Below are 21,431 nucleotides of genomic sequence, written 5' to 3'. Positions count from 1 at the left end.
ACCTCAGTTGTACCACAGTTGTATCTCAGTTTTACTTTAGTTGTACCACAGTTGTATCTCAGTTGTACCGGGCTATCTGTCCCTGGGGTACACCAGCCATCTCGTTTGAACTATCTGTCCCTTGGGTACACCAGCCATCTCGTTTGAACTATCTGTCCCTGGGGTACACCAGCCATCTCGTTTGAACTATCTGTCCCTTGGGTACACCAGCCATCTCGTTTGAACTATCTGTCCCTGGGGTACACCAGCCATCTCGTTTGAAGTATCTGTCCCTGTGGTACACCAGCCATCTCGTTTGAAGTATCTGTCCCTGGGGTACACCAGCCAACTCGTTTGAACTATCTGTCCCTATGGTACACCAGTCATCTCGTTTGAACTATCTGTCCCTTGGGTACACCAGCCATCTCGTTTGAACTATCTGTCCCTGTGGTACACCAGCCATCTCGTTTGAACTATCTGTCCCTGGGGTACACCAGCCATCTCGTATGAACTATCTGTCCCTGGGGTACACCAGCCATCTCGTTTGAACTATCTGTCCCTGGGGTACACCAGCCATCTCGTTTGAACTATCTGTCCCTGGGGTACACCAGCCATCTCGTTTGAACTATATGTCCCTGGGGTACACCAGTCATCTCGTTTGAACTATCTGTCCCTGGGGTATACCAGCCATCTCGTTTGAACTATATGTCCCTGGGGTACACCAGCCATCTCGTTTGAACTATCTGTCCCTGGGGTACACCAGTCATCTCGTTTGAACTATCTGTCCCTGGGGTATACCAGCCATCTCGTTTGAACTATATGTCCCTGGGGTACACCAGCCATCTCGTTTGAACTATCTGTCCCTGGGGTACACCACCCATCTCGTTTGAACTATCTATTTTGTCGTTATTGGGACAGTTCCCACACTGTTTTACTCTGTTTTGTTAAAATGTATCTATTTGATTTAATGTATATTGTTGACCGATGGATCTGTACTATTAGTAATATCAATCAATGAATCGACTCATTTAGCACCAAAACTTCCACTTTCATGAAGGATTGCACGAATAAAATATTCAGGGGGTTTGCTAAATATGGCTTGATTATCTAATTACACTTATTGGGAAACCGATTAAAATGAAAAGTTAAAAACCGGAAAGGTACAAATGTTAATTAAACCACAGACAAGTTTCTGAATTTCTTTGTGAAGTGTACGAAAATCGACAACACGTAATATCTACAGAACACACAAGTTAAGATGGAAACGAAGTATGATTCTTAAAAACAAATTTTAATCTCTGAAAAAAATATCTTAATTTGATATAATTCCGTTTGCTATTTTCAAACGTGGATCTCGGGATGGCATCCGAGTAGTTAATTTTCAACTGACTTTAATGGCCGATTGCACGGATCAGTTCAGAATGATAAAGTGATACTGCTCTTAAGGAAACAAAACTGGGTTATTATCTTCACTCTTTGTCCTGTGGATAACGTCTTACAAACAGACAATCTGAAATACCCTCATATGTACCCTTTCTATGTAGCTTTGTGAATCAGCGGGTAGATAAACTAAATAGTGTAGTTATATCATCCAAATCATCTCTATGTTTTTGTGTCTAGATATAAAACATTATCAAGCTAAACTTTATAATTCCCTTTTGTATCTACATTTCTGGTGTTTGTTAGTTATATAACCTTACTAACGAAAACATCATTTACAAGTGTGTAAACATCATTTACAAGTGTGTAAACATCATTTACATGTGTGTAAACATCATTTACAAGTGTGTAAACATCATTTACATGTGTTTACATGTGTGTAAACATCATTTACATGTGTGTAAACATCATTTACAAGTGTGTAAACATCATTTACATGTGTGTAAACATCATTTACATGTGTGTAAACATCAAATTTGACGCGTAGGATTTCATTGCACATAGCGAGTAACAAAGTTCAGACCGGTGCCCACATGCACAATTTAGTGTGAATGCGCAATGACTATTTTCGTTTCTGTTCTTTTTTTTTCATATCAAATAAGAAGGAAATATGGTAGAATTAACTAATATATAACGAGGAAAAAAATAATATGATTGAACTATGTTACAGGAATCGAATAAAAAATTGTTACTGCGGAACTATATGTTGTTTATTCTTGTAGTTGACAACCATTCCAGCCAGATTTGCTGAATTAGCTGAAAAAAAAAGAATGCTGGTTTGATTGTTTTAATAACATTAAATAAAACAGGCTAAAATGTAAATATATGAAGTAATTCATTACACATACAGAGTGAAGTCCGTGACCCATTTACACATACAGAGTGAAGTCCGTGACCCATTTACACATACAGAGTGGAGTCCGTGACCCATTTACACATACAGAGTGGAGTCCGTGACCCATTTACACATACAGAGTGGAGTCCGTGACCCATTTACACATACAGAGTGGAGTCCGTGACCCATTTACACATACAGAGTGGAGTCTGTGACCCATTTACACATACAGAGTGGAGTCCGTGACCCATTTACACATACAGAGTGGAGTCCGTGACCCATTGACACATACAGAGTGGAGTCCGTGACCCATTTACACATACATAGTGGAGTCAGAGGGAAGTTCCCTGATCTTAATTGCGTTGATGAAAAGTTACCGTATTCATTCTCACATGGTATCATCAGGATACAGTATTGTAACCTTCCAACATATCTTTTTGTAAGTTTGCCCTAATTCATATGTTACGAAACCTCGATATACTTTTATGTTTGCTAACGATCATGTCTACAAGGAGAAAACAATGTCAATCATCTTAGATACTGTTGGCCTGGGACTTCCACTTCGAGGTTTATTTTAATGCTTTCTCACTCTCAAAGATTTCGGGCATTTCAGATGATTTAAAGATGAGTTGCGCAGGATCAGTACAAACTAGCAATCGAAGTCGTGTGAAAAGGATCCACGTCTCATAAGTTTACTGAAGCATTGTCGTGATATCGGCTCCCCTTGGTTACCTCTATCATGAACAACCCGTTCGCTGAGTCAAGTATTTCTTTATGTTCAAAGGAGGTTAGACCACTGTTAAAGAAGCCTGCAATGAACAGCGGAAATGTTTCTTCTCCCGTCAAAGATCTTGGAGAAGGTATTGTCCCAGCGTGTAGAAGCTCATTTCTTTCGAAACAATCATCTGTAACTCTCGCACACCTACACGGTCTGTAACTCTCCCACACCTACACGTACACGGTCTGTAACTCTCCCACACCTACACCTACACGTACACGGTCTGTAACTCTCCTACACCTACACGTACACAGTCTGTAACTCTCCCACACCTACACGTACACGGTCTGTAACTCTCCCACACATACACGTACACGGTCTGTAACTCTCCCACACCCACACGTACACGGTCTGTAACTCTCCCACACCTACACGTACACAGTCTGTAACTCTCCCACACCTACACCTACACGGTCTGTAACTCTCCCACACCTACACGGTCTTTAACTCTCCCACACCTACACCTACACGGTCTGTAACTCTCCCACACCTACACGGTCTTTAACTCTCCCACACATACACGTACACGGTCTGTAACTCTCCCACACCTACACCTACACGGTCTGTAACTCTCCCACACCTACACGGTCTTTAACTCTCCCACACCTACACGTACACGGTCTGTAACTCTCCCACACCTACACGTACACGGTCTGTAACTCTCCCACACCTACACGTACACGGTCTGTAATTCTCCCACACCTATACGTACACGGTCTGTAACTCTCCCACACCTACACGTACACGGTCTGTAACTCTCCCACACCTACAGGTACACGGTCTGTAACTCTCCCACACCTACACGTACACGGTCTGTAACTCTCCCACACCTACACCTACACGTACACGGTCTGTAACTCTCCTACACCTACACGTACACAGTCTGTAACTCTCCCACACCTACACGTACACGGTCTGTAACTCTCCCACACCTACACGTACACGGTCTGTAACTCTCCCACACCTACACGTACACTGTCTGTAACTCTCCCACACCTACACCTACACGGTCTGTAACTCTCCCACACCCACACGTACACGGTCTGTAACTCTCCCACACCTACAGGTACACGGTCTGTAACTCTCCCACACCTACACGTACACGATCTGTAACTCTCCCACACCTACACGTACACGGTCTGTAACTCTCCCACACCTACACGTACACGGTCTGTAACTCTCCCACACCCACACGTACACGGTCTGTAACTCTCCCACACCTACACGTACACAGTCTGTAACTCTTCCACACCTACACGTACACGGTCTGTAACTCTCCCACACCCACACGTACACGGTCTGTAACTCTCCCATACCTACACGTACACGGTCTGTAACTCTCCCACACCTACACGGTCTGTAACTCTCCCACACCTACACGTACACGGTCTGTAACTCTCCCACACCTACACGTACACAGTCTGTAACTCTCCCACACCTACACCTACACGGTCTGTAACTCTCCCACACCTACACCTACACGGTCTGTAACTCTCCCACACCTACACGTACACGGTCTGTAACTCTCCCACACCTACACGTACACAGTCTGTAACTCTCCCACACCTACACCTACACGGTCTGTAACTCTCCCACACCTACACCTACACGTTCTGTAACTCTCCCACACCTACACCTACACGGTCTGTAACTCTCCCACACCTACACGTACACGGTCTGTAACTCTCCCACACCTACACCTACACGGTCTGTAACTCTCCCACACCTACACGGTCTGTAACTCTCCCACACCTACACGGTCTTTAACTCTCCCACACCTACACGTACACGGTCTGTAACTCTCCCACACCTACACGTACACTGTCTGTAACTCTCCCACACCTACACTTACACGGTCTGTAACTCTCCCACACCTACACGTACACGGTCTGTAACTCTCCCACACCTACACGTACACGGTCTGTAACTCTCCCACACCAACACATACACGGTCTGTAACTCTCCCACACCTACACCTACACGTACACGGTCTGTAACTCTCCCACACCTACACGTACACGGTCTGTAACTCTCCCACACCTACACGTACACGGTCTGTAACTCTCCCACACCTACACATACACGGTCTGTAACTCTCCCACACCTACACGTACACGGTCTGTAACTCTCCCACACCTACACGTACACGGTCTGTAACTCTCCCACACCTACACATACACGGTCTGTAACTCTCCCACACCTACACGTACACGGTCTGTAACTCTCCCACACCTACACGTACACGGTCTGTAACTCTCCCACACCTACACGTACACGGTCTGTAACTCTCCCACACCTACACATACACGGTCTGTAACTCTCCCACACCTACACCTACACGGTCTGTAACTCTCCCACACCTACACGTACACGGTCTGTAACTCTCCCACACCTACACGTACACTGTCTGTAACTCTCCCACACCTACACGTACACGGTCTGTAACTTTCCCACACCTACACATACACGGTATGTAACTCTCCCACACCTACACGTACACAGTCTGTAACTCTCCCACACATACACGTACACAGTCTGTAACTCTCCCACACCTACACGTACACGGTCTGTAACTCTCCCACACCTACACGTACACGGTCTGTAACTCTCCCACACCCACACGTACACGGTCTGTAACTCTCCTACACCTACACGTACACAGTCTGTAACTCTCCCACACCTACACGTACACGGTCTGTAACTCTCCCACACCTACACGTACACGGTCTGTAACTCTCCCACACCTACACGTACACAGTCTGTAACTCTCCCACACATACACGTACACAGTCTGTAACTCTCCCACACCTACACGTACACGGTCTGTAACTCTCCCACACCTACACGTACACGGTCTGTAACTCTCCCACACCCACACGTACACGGTCTGTAACTCTCCCACACCTACACCTACACGGTCTGTAACTCTCCCACACCTACACGGTCTTTAACTCTCCCACACCTACACGTACACGGTCTGTAACTCTCCCACACCTACACGTACACTGTCTGTAACTCTCCCACACCTACACCTACACGGTCTGTAACTCTCCCACACCTACACGTACACGGTCTGTAACTCTCCCACACCTACACGTACACGCTCTGTAACTCTCCCACACCTACACGTACACGGTCTGTAACTCTCCCACACCTACACGTACACGGTCTGTAACTCTCCCACACCTACACGTACACTGTCTGTAACTCTCCCACACCTACACGGTCTGTAACTTTCCCACACCTACACATACACGGTATGTAACTCTCCCACACCTACATGTACACGGTCTGTAACTCTCCCACACCTACACGTACACGGTCTGTAACTCTCCCACACCTACACGGTCTGTAACTCTCCCACACCTACACATACACGGTCTGTAACTCTCCCACACCTACACGTACACGGTCTGTAACTCTCCCACACCTACACGTACACGGTCTGTAACTCCCCCACACCTACACGGTCTGTAACTCTCCCACACCTACACGTACACGGTCTGTAACTCTCCCACACCTACACGTACACGGTCTGTAACTCTCCCACACCTACACGTACACGGTCTGTAACTCTCCCACACCTACACGGTATGTAACTCTCCCACACCTACACCTACACGGTCTGTAACTCTCCCACACATACACGTACACGGTCTGTAACTCTCCCACACATACACGTACACGGTCTGTAACTCTCCCACACCTACACCTACACGGTCTGTAACTCTCCCACACCTACACGTACACGGTATGTAACTCTCCCACACCTACACGTACACGGTCTGTAACTCTCCCACACCTACACGTACACGGTCTGTAACTCTCCCACACCTACAGGTACACGGTCTGTAACTCTCCCACACCTACACGTACACGATCTGTAACTCTCCCACACCTACACGTACACGGTCTGTAACTCTCCCACACCTACACGTACACGGTCTGTAACTCTCCCACACCTACACGGTCTGTAACTCTCCCACACCTACACGGTATGTAACTCTCCCACACGTACACGTTCTGTAACTCTCCCACACATACACGTACACGGTCTGTAACTCTCCCACACCTACACGTACACAGTCTGTAACTCTCCCACACCTACACGTGCACGGTCTGTAACTCTCCCACACATACACGTACACGGTCTGTAACTCTCCCACACCTACACGTACACGGTCTGTAATTCTCCCACACATACACGTACACGGTCTGTAACTCTCCCACACCTACACGTACACGGTCTGTAACTCTCCCACACCTACACCTACACGGTCTGTAACTCTCCCACACCTACACGTACACTGTCTGTAACTCTCCCACACCTACACCTACACGGTCTGTAACTCTCCCACACCTACACGTACACTGTCTGTAACTCTCCCACACCTACAGGTACACGGTCTGTAACTCTCCCACACCTACAGGTACACGGTCTGTAACTCTCCCACACCTACACGTACACTGTCTGTAACTCTCCCACACCTACACGTACACTGTCTGTAACTCTCCCACACCTACAGGTACACGGTCTGTAACTCTCCCACACCTACAGGTACACGGTCTGTAACTCTCCAACACCTACACGTACACTGTCTGTAACTCTCCCACACCTACACGTACACTGTCTGTAACTCTCCCACACCTACACGTACACGATCTGTAACTCTCCCACACCTACACGTGCACGGTCTGTAACTCTCCCACACATACACGTACACGTTCTGTAACTCTCCAACACCTACACGTACACGGTCTGTAACTCTCCCACACATACACGTACACGGTCTGTAACTCTCCCACACCTACACGTACACAGTCTGTAACTCTCCCACACCTACACGTGCACGGTCTGTAACTCTCCCACACATACACGTACACGGTCTGTAACTCTCCCACACCTACACGTACACGGTCTGTAATTCTCCCACACATACACGTACACGGTCTGTAACTCTCCCACACCTACACGTACACGGTCTGTAACTCTCCCACACCTACACGGTCTGTAACTCTCCCACACCTACACGGTCTGTAACTCTCCCACACCTATACGTACACGGTCTGTAACTCTCCCACACGTACACGGTCTGTAACTCTCCCACACCTACACGTACACGGTCTGTAACTCTCCCACACGTACACGGTCTGTAACTCTCCCACACCTACACGTACACGGTCTGTAACTCTCCCACACCTATACGTACACGGTCTGTAACTCTCCCACACCTACACGTACACGATCTGTAACTCTCCCACACCTACACGTGCACGGTCTGTAACTCTCCCACACATACACGTACACGTTCTGTAACTCTCCAACACCTACACGTACACGGTCTGTAACTCTCCCACACATACACGTACACGGTCTGTAACTCTCCCACACCTACACGTACACGGTCTGCAACTCTCCCACACCTACACGTGCACGGTCTGTAACTCTCCCACACATACACGTACACGGTCTGTAACTCTCCCACACCTACACGTACACGGTCTGTAATTCTCCCACACCTATACGTACACGGTCTGTAACTCTCCCACACCTACACGGTCTGTAACTCTCCCACACCTACACGGTCTGTAACTCTCCCACACATACACGTGCACGGTCTGTAACTCTCCCACACATACACGTACACGGTATGTAACTCTCCTACACCTACACGTACACGGTCTGTAACTCTCCCACACCTACACGGTCTGTAACTCTCCCACACCTACACGTACACAGTCTGTAACTCTCCCACACCTACACGTGCACGGTCTGTAACTCTCCCACACATACACGTACACGGTCTGTAACTCTCCCACACCTACACGTACACGGTCTGTAACTCTCCCACACATACACGTACACGTTCTGTAACTCTCCCACACCTACACGTGCACGGTCTGTAACTCTCCCACACATACACGTACACGGTCTGTAACTCTCCCACACCTACACGTGCACGGTCTGTAACTCTCCCACACATACACGTACACGTTCTGTAACTCTCCAACACCTACACGTACACGGTCTGTAACTCTCCCACACCTACACCTACACGGTCTGTAACTCTCCCACACCCACACGTACACGGTCTGTAACTCTCCCACACCTACACGGTCTGTAACTCTCCCACACCTACACGTACACGGTCTGTAACTCTCCCACACCTACACGTACACGGTCTGTAACTCTCCCACACCTACACGTGCACGGTCTGTAACTCTCCCACACATACACGTACACGGTCTGTAACTCTCCCACACCTACACGTACACGGTCTGTAATTCTCCCACACATACACGTACACGGTCTGTAACTCTCCCACACCTATACGTACACGGTCTGTAACTCTCCCACACCTACACGGTCTGTAACTCTCCCACACCTACACGGTCTGTAACTCTCCCACACATACACGTGCACGGTCTGTAACTCTCCCACACATACACGTACACGGTATGTAACTCTCCTACACCTACACGTACACGGTCTGTAACTCTCCCACACCTACACGGTCTGTAACTCTCCCACACCTACACGTACACAGTCTGTAACTCTCCCACACCTACACGTACACGGTCTGTAACTCTCCCACACCTACACGTGCACGGTCTGTAACTCTCCCACACATACACGTACACGGTCTGTAACTCTCCCACACCTACACGTACACGGTCTGTAATTCTCCCACACATACACGTACACGGTCTGTAACTCTCCCACACCTATACGTACACGGTCTGTAACTCTCCCACACCTACACGGTCTGTAACTCTCCCACACCTACACGGTCTGTAACTCTCCCACACCTACACGGTCTGTAACTCTCCCACACCTACACGTACACGGTCTGTAACTCTCGCACACCTACACCTACACGGTCTGTAACTCTCCCACACCTACAGGTACACGGTCTGTAACTCTCCCACACCTACACGTACACGGTCTGTAACTCTCCCACACCTACAGGTACACGGTCTGTAACTCTCCCACACATACACGTACACGGTCTGTAACTCTCCCACACATACACGTACACGGTCTGTAACTCTCCCACACCTACACGTACACGGTCTGTAACTCTCCCACACCTACAGGTACACGGTCTGTAACTCTCCCACACCTACAGGTACACGGTCTGTAACTCTCCCACACCTACACCTACACGGTCTGTAACTCTCCCACACCTACACGTACACGGTCTGTAACTCTCCCACACATACACGTACACGGTCTGTAACTCTCCCACACATACACGTACACGGTCTGTAACTCTCCCACACCTACAGGTACACGGTCTGTAACTCTCCCACACCTACACCTACACGGTCTGTAACTCTCCCACACCTACACGTACACGGTCTGTAACTCTCCCACACCTACACCTACACGGTCTGTAACTCTCCCACACCTACACGGTCTGTAACTCTCCCACACCTACACGTACACGGTCTGTAACTCTCCCACACCTACACGGTCTGTAACTCTCCCACACCTACACGTACACGGTCTGTAACTCTCCCACACCTACACGTACACAGTCTGTAACTCTCCCACACCTACACGTACACGGTCTGTAACTCTCCCACACCTACACCTACACGGTCTGTAACTCTCCCACACCTACACGGTCTGTAACTCTCCCACACCTACACGTACACGGTCTGTAACTCTCCCACACCTACACGTACACAGTCTGTAACTCTCCCACACCTACACGTACACGGTCTGTAACTCTCCCACACCTACACGGTCTGTAACTCTCCCACACCTACAGGTACACGGTCTGTAACTCTCCCACACCTATACGTACACGGTCTGTAACTCTCCCACACGTACACGGTCTGTAACTCTCCCACACCTACACGTACACGGTCTGTAACTCTCCCACACGTACACGGTCTGTAACTCTCCCACACCTACACGTACACGGTCTGTAACTCTCCCACACCTACACGGTCTGTAACTCTCCCACACGTACACGGTCTGTAACTCTCCCACACCTACACTTACAAGGTCTGTAGCTCTCCCACACATACACGGTCTGTAACTCTCCCACACCTGTGGTCGTGTGGGGAGTTAAACAATATTTACTCCCGAGTTTGGACTGCTGAGACGTCCTTAAATGTAAGGTTTAGTTTCTCTATGTAAAGTCGTGTGCTCTCAAATGTACTTAAGTAAGTTTGTTGAAAGGCTTGAAACAATTATAAAGAGTGTATGAGATTTGTTGTGTTCCGCCATGTACAAACATTGCTGTTTATATTTGACCTCTTGTAACACACGTGTGTGTCTGAGTGATCTACACACTTCTGTAGTAATATGATATTATAAACATATTGACTGAAGGAATTCTGTTTTATTATTTTGTCAATCTATCAATCTAATACAGTATTATTATAAATATACATTGGCATTACATAGATATATTGTATTATGTAGTTTTATTACAGTATAATAATATATTATTATAAAAAAATAATACAGTATTATAGATATACTACAGTATTATGTAGTTTTGTTACGTTATTATTATAAACATACTACAGTATTATATAGATATACTACAGTATTATATAGAACTACTACAGTATTGTATACATATATTATAATGTTATATAGATATATATACTGCAGTAGTTCATAAATGTAATACAACATTATATAAATATATCACAGTAGTATATAATTATAATACAGTATTATATAAATATACTGCAGTATTATATATTTACAATACAATATTATATCATTATACTACAAAATAAGATAATTTCTTTAAATGCCATTTCATCTGTTTTATTGATATTAAAGTTACAGATGATATTTACATTGCAATTATCTTGGGATCAAGGACCATAGGAATAAAACATGGCTTCCTGGCGTAAACAGTGAACATTAGCACTTGATGGAAAATGCCAACCAGGAGAAATGGTTTCCTCTGAGTTGGTATCAAACTTTGAGAGAAGCGACGGCGCGAAACAGATTGTATGAGCCATTGGTTTAAATTCCGAGGTTCTCCTACCGTAAAATTGATTAAAGTCATCAATCACCATTAACATATCATCGCTCAGTCTATTGTTATCAATAAACAGGGCGGATACATTAACAGGTGTATTGTGTCTAATGACCAGTACGGTGTGTTATATATAATGACCAGTAAGGTGTATTATATATAATGACCAGTACGGTGTGTGTTATATATAATGACCAGTACGGTGTATTATATATAATGACCAGTACGGTGTGTATTATATATAATGACCAGTACGGTGTGTGTTATATATAATGACCAGTACGGTGTGTATTATATATAATGACCAGTACGGTGTGTGTTATATATAATGACCAGTAAGGTGTATTATATATAATGACCAGTACGGTGTGTATTATATATAATGACCAGTACGGTGTGTATTATATATAATGACCAGTACGGTGTGTGTTATATATAATGACCAGTACGGTGTGTGTTATATATAATGACCAGTACGGTGTGTGTTATATATAATAACCAGTACGGTGTGTGTTATATATAATGACCAGTACGGTGTGTGTTATATATAATGACCAGTACGGTGTGTATTATATATAATGACCAGTACGGTGTGTATTATATATAATGACCAGTACGGTGTGTATTATATATAATGACCAGTACGGTGTGTATTATATATAATGACCAGTACGGTGTGTATTATATATAATGACCAGTAAGGTGTGTGTTATATATAATGACCAGTACGGTGTGTGTTATATATAATGACCAGTACGGTGTGTGTTATATATAATGACCAGTACGGTGTGTATTATATATAATGACCAGTACGGTGTGTGTTATATATAATGACCAGTACGGTGTGTATTATATATAATGACCAGTACGGTGTGTGTTATATATAATGACCAGTACGGTGTATTATATATAATGACCAGTACGGTGTGTATTATATATAATGACCAGTACGGTGTGTATTATATATAATGACCAGTACGGTGTGTATTATATATAATGACCAGTACGGTGTATTATATATAATGACCAGTACGGTGTGTATTATATATAATGACCAGTACGGTGTGTTATATATAATGACCAGTACGGTGTGTATTATATATAATGACCAGTACGGTGTGTGTTATATATAATGACCAGTACGGTGTGTATTATATATAATGACCAGTACGGTGTGTGTTATATATAATGACCAGTACGGTGTGTATTATATATAATGACCAGTACGGTGTGTTTTATATATAATGACCAGTACGGTGTGTTATATATAATGACCAGTACGATGTGTATTTATATAATGACCAGTACGGTGTGTATTATATATAATGACCAGTACGATGTGTATTATATATAATGACCAGTACGGTGTATTATATATAATGACCAGTACGGTGTGTTATATATAATGACCAGTACGGGTGTATTATATATAATGACCAGTACGATGTGTATTATATATAATGACCAGTACGGTGTGTATTATATATAATGACCAGTACGGTGTGTTATATATAATGACCAGTACGGTGTGTTATATATAATGACCAGTACGGTGTGTATTATATATAATGACCAGTACGGTGTGTATTATATATAATGACCAGTACGGTGTGTATTATATATAATGACCAGTACGATGTGTATTATATATAATGACCAGTACGGTGTGTATTATATATAATGACCAGTACGGTGTGTATTATATATAATGACCAGTACGGTGTATTATATATAATGACCAGTACGGTGTGTATTATATATAATGACCAGTACGGTGTGTATTATATATAATGACCAGTACGGTGTATTATATATAATGACCAGTACGGTGTGTATTATATATAATGACCAGTACGGTGTGTTATATATAATGACCAGTACGGTGTATTATATATAATGACCAGTACGGTGTGTGTTATATATAATGACCAGTACGGTGTGTTATATATAATGACCAGTACGGTGTGTATTATATATAATGACCAGTACGGTGTGTATTATATATAATGACCAGTACGGTGTGTATTATATATAATGACCAGTACGGTGTGTATTATATATAATGACCAGTACGGTGTGTATTATATATAATGACCAGTACGGTGTGTTATATATAATGACCAGTACGGTGTGTTATATATAATGACCAGTACGGTGTGTGTTATATATAATGACCAGTACGGTGTGTGTTATATATAATGACCAGTACGGTGTGTGTTATATATAATGACCAGTACGGTGTGTGTTATATATAATGACCAGTACGGTGTGTGTTATATATAATGACCAGTACGGTGTGTGTTATATATAATGACCAGTACAGTGTGTGTTATATATAATGACCAGTACGATGTGTTATATATAATGACCAGTACGGTATGTATTATATATAATGACCAGTACAGTGTGTGTTATATATAATGACCAGTACGGTGTGTGTTATATATAATGACCAGTACGGTGTGTTATATATAATGACCAGTACGGTGTGTGTTATATATAATGACCAGTACGGTGTGTATTATATATAATGACCAGTACGGTGTGTAATATATATAATGACCAGTACGGTGTGTTATATATAATGACCAGTACGGTGTTTGTTATATATAATGAACTGTACGATGTGTTATATATAATGACCAGTACGGTGTGTGTTATATATAATGACCAGTGCGATGTATTATATATAATGACCTGTACGATGTGTTATATATAATGACCAGTACGGTGTGTGTTATATATAATGACCAGTACGGTGTGTGTTATATATAATGACCAGTACGGTGTGTGTTATATATAATGACCAGTACGGTGTGTATTATATATAATGACCAGTACGGTGTGTATTATATATAATGACCAGTACGGTGTATTATATATAATGACCAGTACGGTGTGTATTATATATAATGACCAGTACGGTGTGTTATATATAATGACCAGTACGGTGTGTATTATATATAATGACCAGTACGGTGTGTATTATATATAATGACCACTACGGTGTGTATTATATATAATGACCAGTACGGTGTGTGTTATATATAATGACCAGTACGGTGTGTATTATATATAATGACCAGTACGGTGTGTTATATATAATGACCAGTACGGTGTGTGTTATATATAATGACCAGTACGGTGTATTATATATAATGACCAGTACGGTGTATTATATATCATGACCAGTACGGTGTGTATTATATATAATGACCAGTACGGTGTGTATTATATATAATGACCAGTACGGTGTGTGTTATATATAATGACCAGTACGGTGTGTATTATATATAATGACCTGTACGGTGTGTTATATATAATGACCAGTACGTGTATTATATATAATGACCAGTACGGTGTATTATATATAATGACCAGTACGGTGTATTATATATAATGACCAGTACGGTGTATTATATATAATAACCAGTACGGTGTATTATATATAATGACCAGTACGGTGTATTATATATAATGACCAGTACGGTGTGTGTTATATATAATGACCAGTACGGTGTGTATTATATATAATGACCAGTACGGTGTGTGTTATATATTATGACCAGTACGGTGTGTATTATATATAATGACCAGTACGGTGTGTATTATATATAATGACCAGTACGGTGTATTATATATAATGACCAGTACGGTGTGTTATATATAATGACCACTACGGTGTGTATTATATATAATGACCAGTACGGTGTGTGTTATATATAATGACCAGTACGGTGTGTATTATATATAATGACCAGTACGGTGTGTTACCAGTACGGTGTATTATATAATGACCAGTACGGTGTGTTATATATAATGACCAGTACGGTGTGTGTTATATATAATGACCAGTACGGTGTATTATATATAATGACCAGTACGGTGTATTATATATCATGACCAGTACGGTGTGTATTATATATAATGACCAGTACGGTGTGTATTATATATAATGACCAGTACGGTGTGTGTTATATATAATGACCAGTACGGTGTGTGTTATATATAATGACCAGTACGGTGTGTATTATATATAATGACCTGTACGGTGTGTTATATATAATGACCAGTACGTGTATTATATATAATGACCAGTACGGTGTATTATATATAATGACCAGTACGGTGTATTATATATAATGACCAGTACGGTGTATTATATATAATAACCAGTACGGTGTATTATATATAATGACCAGTACGGTGTATTATATATAATGACCAGTACGGTGTGTGTTATATATAATGACCAGTACGGTGTGTATTATATATAATGACCAGTACGGTGTGTGTTATATATTATGACCAGTACGGTGTGTATTATATATAATGACCAGTACGGTGTGTATTATATATAATGACCAGTACGGTGTATTATATATAATGACCAGTACGGTGTGTTATATATAATGACCAGTACGGTGTGTTATATATAATGACCAGTACGGTGTGTATTATATATAATGACCAGTACGGTGTGTTATATATAATGACCAGTACGGTGTGTGTTATATATAATGACCAGTACGGTGTATTATATATAATGACCAGTACGGTGTGTGTTATATATAATGACCAGTACGGTGTGTATTATATATAATGACCAGTACCGTGTGTTATATATAATGACCAGTACGGTGTGTGTTATATATAATGACCAGTACGGTGTGTATTATATATAATGACCAGTACCGTGTGTTATATATAATGACCAGTACGGTGTGTATTATATATAATGACCAGTACGTGTGTTATATATAATGACCAGTACGGTGTGTGTTATATATAATGACCAGTACGGTGTGTATTATATATAATGACCAGTACGGTGTGTATTATATATAATGACCAGTACGGTGTGTATTATATATAATGACCAGTACGGTGTGTTATATATAATGACCAGTACGGTGTGTATTATATATAATGACCAGTACGGTGTATTATATATAATGACCAGTACGGTGTGTGTTATATATAATGACCAGTACGGTGTGTATTATATATAATGACCAGTACGGTGTATTATATATAATGACCAGTACGGTGTGTGTTATATATAATGACCAGTACGGTGTATTATATATAATGACCAGTACGGTGTGTATTATATATAATGACCAGTACGGTGTGTGTTATATATAATGACCAGTACGGTGTATTATATATAATGACCAGTACGGTGTGTGTTATATATAATGGCCAGTACGGTGTGTATTATATATAATGACCAGTACGGTGTGTTATATATAATGACCAGTAAGGTGTGTGTTATATATAATGACCAGTACGGTGTGTGTTATATATAATGACCAGTACAGTGTGTTATATATAATGACCAGTACGGTGTATTATATATAATGACCAGTACGGTGTGTTATATATAATGACCAGTACGGTTTATTATATACAATGACCAGTACGGTGTGTATTATATATAATGACCAGTACGGTGTGTATTATATATAATAACCAGTACGGTGTATTATATATAATGACCAGTACGGTGTGTTATATATAATGACCAGTACGGTGTGTGTTATATATAATGACCAGTACGGTGTGTATTATATATAATGACCAGTACGGTGTATTATATATAATGACCAGTACGGTGTGTATTATATATAATGACCAGTACGGTGTGTTATATATAATGACCAGTACGGTGTGTGTTATATATAATGACCAGTACGGTGTGTATTATATATAATGACCAGTACAGTGTGTATTATATATAATGACCAGTACGGTGTGTATTATATATAATGACCAGTACAGTGTGTATTATATATAATGACCAGTACGGTGTGTGTTATATATAATGACCAGTACGGTGTATTATATATAATGACCAGTACGGTTCGAGTTTAAGCCTGGTTCTTGGTTCGAGTCAAAGCCTGGTTCTTGGTTCTAGTCTAAGCCTGGTCCTTGGTTCTAGTCTAAGACTGGTCCTTGGTTCGAGTCTAAGCCTGGTCCTTTGTACTAGTCTAAGCCTGGTACTTGGTTCGAGTCTAAGCCTGGTTCTTGGTTTGAGTCTAAGCCTGGTTCTTGGTTCTAGTCTAAGACTGGTCCTTGGTTCGAGTCTGTGCCTGGTCCTTGGTTCGAGTCTAAGCCTGGTTCTTGGTTCTAGTCTAAGCCTGGTCCTTGGTTCGAGTCAAAGCCTGGTTCTTGGTTTGAGTCTAAGCCTGGTACTTGGTTCGAGTCTAAGCCTGGTTCTTGGTTCGAGTCTAAGCCTGGTTCTTGGCTCGAGCCTAAGCCTGGTCCTTGGTTCGAGTCTAAGCCTGGTTCTTGGTTCGAGTCTAAGCCTGGTCCTTGGTTCGAGTCTAAGCCTGGTTCTTGGTTCGAGTCCAGGTCCGGTACTTTCATTTTCCTATTCTAGTCCATTACATGTTATAGGTGTTTAATTAAATAATGTTTGGGCTTTTTTTCATAATAGTTGCTTCCTCAATTATCTTGAGAGACAGCATTGCATGTGACAGCCTGTCAACAATTCTCATACACTTAGTATAGGTTTAAAGTCTCTAAATATATGACTCAAATTATGAAACATTCTTGGTTTAACAGCTTTGTTCTTATTCCAGACCCTTTTTGTTGTTATATCGTTAACTAATGTATATTGATGAATAGAAAGTAAAATTTACACTTTTTATCATTTTCCCATAATAAGATATTCCCCGTACCCGTCATCAACATAGAATGATCAGGCGATGAAAAACCAGACGATAGACATTTTGTCTGATCTGTCTATCAAACTATCTAATAACCAGCATTTGGTCCGAGGAAACTCCGACTATTAGAACTTGATCTTCCAGCAGCAGTATCATGTAGGGTCTGTACACCGCTATTAATACATATGTACATGTACAGTGTATGATGGACAGAAATGATCAACCACATGTTAACCACAGTATTCTTAATAATGAAAGTTACGTGACACTTTTAGGACATCAACACCTTCTGAGCAAAGTCGTAAGTGTTGTTGCAGAAAAGTTTGTCATAAAGTATGGCACTGATAATTCATTGGATTGTTGAAACCTTCCTGCTGAAGAAATAATCTGTTTTCTGGCAGAAGTGTGCTCAAAATGTCCTAGAAAAAACTTGAAGATGAAAGGAGATTACTGGGTTATTTTTTTCACTATTAACCGTCGATTCAAGCATTAATATGCGATATTAATTGTTGGCTATATAAGACTTTCAAATATCTCTGGGTCATTAAGTTTGTTTATAAGGCCTGCGATACCTGTCCATCTCAACCTTTGGTCTCATGTACTGTCCAGACTATCAGCGTTTGGCAAACAGAAACAGTGAGGACCTGAATCAAATGGCGAAAAAGGTAAATAAAGGCCAATTCCTGCCGACGGCTGGAAACCTCCCTGAAAACAATAAGAAAAAATGATGCACTTCCTGGTTCATACTGCCGGCTGTCTTCTTATTATTGTTGAACTGCTTATCATCCAATGGACTAATGAGATTGACCACGATTTTGATGGATATGAAAATTGTCAAATGGAAAACAAAAGTAATCCAACATATATATACAAAATTGTATAAATGTTTATAACACTTAATGATCTTTACACGATCATGTATACATGAATGGTGCACATTTATTGTTTATATATGCTTTTGATATATATACAATGTAGATGTGTATTATCACGGGATACGGACAGAAAATCATGTATTACGCAAAACTATATATATAAGGTAAGCACGACTGAATGCCCACAATTATTGATACATAATGCACCCTAGTGATCAAGTGTCCAAGAGCACAGTACATAAACTGTCTCTAAATGTCCAAGGTCTGGGAGACAAAAACAAAAGAAACCGTCTACATCAGTACTTGGGTAATCAAAAAGTAGACATTGCACTCCTTCAAGAAACACATTATACACAAAAAAACAGAAAGAATTCGATATACAGAATGGAATGGTGACACAATAGACAGTTACTGGACAAGTAATAGTAGAGGAACTTCTATTCTTATAAGTAGTAAAATAGAATTTAACATCTTGGAAATGTGTTGTTTTTTTTAAATTGCTGAAGTTATCAAATCTAAAGCAAAAGGCTCGCTAATCATTGGGGGTGACTACAATGACACATTAAAACCAATAGACAGAAAAACTAACACAAATAAACGTCACACAATAACCAACAGTCTAACACAATTAATAAAACAAAACACACTAATTGACATTTGGAGACTGAAAAATAAAAACAAGCAACAATTCACATGGAAACGAAAAAATCCCAAAATGGGTCTGAAAAAAGCAGAATTGACTTTTGGCTAATTAGCAAAGATATACGACCTATTATCAACACATGCGACATAAGACCAGCCATTATAAAATATACAGATCACATGGCCATCTCATTAAAACTAAACAATACTAAGTGTTCAAGAGGCAAATCATTCTGGAAATGAATAACTCTTATCTAAATGATGATAACTATGTTGAAATAATAAAACATGTTATACACGACTATAAACAAGCAATAGAAAAAGGTCAATTAAACGTTCAGGTAGGATGGGAACTGTGCAAAGCAACAATCAAAGAAAAATCAATTCAGCTTGCGAATGAAAAAAGCTCGCAAAGAAAAAGCAAACTATTTTTGTTAGAACAAGAGTTAAAAATGATGAATGAAAAAAGTTACCAAAGTGTAGATAACTCTGTCGAGGAGAAAATAATGGATCTTGAAAAACAGATAGGTGAAATTTATGAGTTTGCCGCAAATGGCTTTCAAATCAGAGCTAAAGAAAACTGGACAGAAAAGGGTAAAAAAATACCAGCTGTTTTCTCCAATTAGAGAATAAAAGACAGATTAAAAAAACGATAACAAAACTACAGATTGAGGGTAAATTAATACAAAAAGAATCTGATATTTTAAATGCTGGGCATACTTTTTACGAAAACCTATATGCCACACAAGCACCAAATTAGAAAGAGGAATAAGGCAGGGATGTCCCGTATCAGCTTTGATTTTTGTCATAATTGTAGAAATCTTAGCCCTTAACATCAGAAATGATAATAACTTAAGGGGAATAAAAGTAAAAGGGTCTATGAAGGAACAAAAAATAAGTCAGCTAGCTGATGACACTACTTTATTTATAAGTTCACCAGAACACATACCTATAGCTCTGCAGATAATTTTAAAATTTGGGGAGGTATCAGGGTTGATACTAAACAAGAATAAAACTGACGGTCTTTGGATAGGGAAATTAAAAAATAGTAAACAAAAGATAGGTGGTATAAACTGGCCAGAAGATCCGATCAAAGCGCTTGGTGTATACTTTGGTCACAACACAAATCAATGTGAACAGTTAAATTGGAGTGAAAAAATAGCTAAATGCACAAATTGCTTGAATTTGTGGAAA

The sequence above is a fragment of the Pecten maximus genome, chromosome 8, assembly GCF_902652985.1.
Source record: "Pecten maximus chromosome 8, xPecMax1.1, whole genome shotgun sequence".
NCBI classification, from domain to species: Eukaryota; Metazoa; Mollusca; class Bivalvia; order Pectinida; family Pectinidae; genus Pecten; species Pecten maximus.
The sequence above is the reverse complement of the archived record's forward strand: the minus strand, read 5'-3'. Positions refer to the sequence as shown.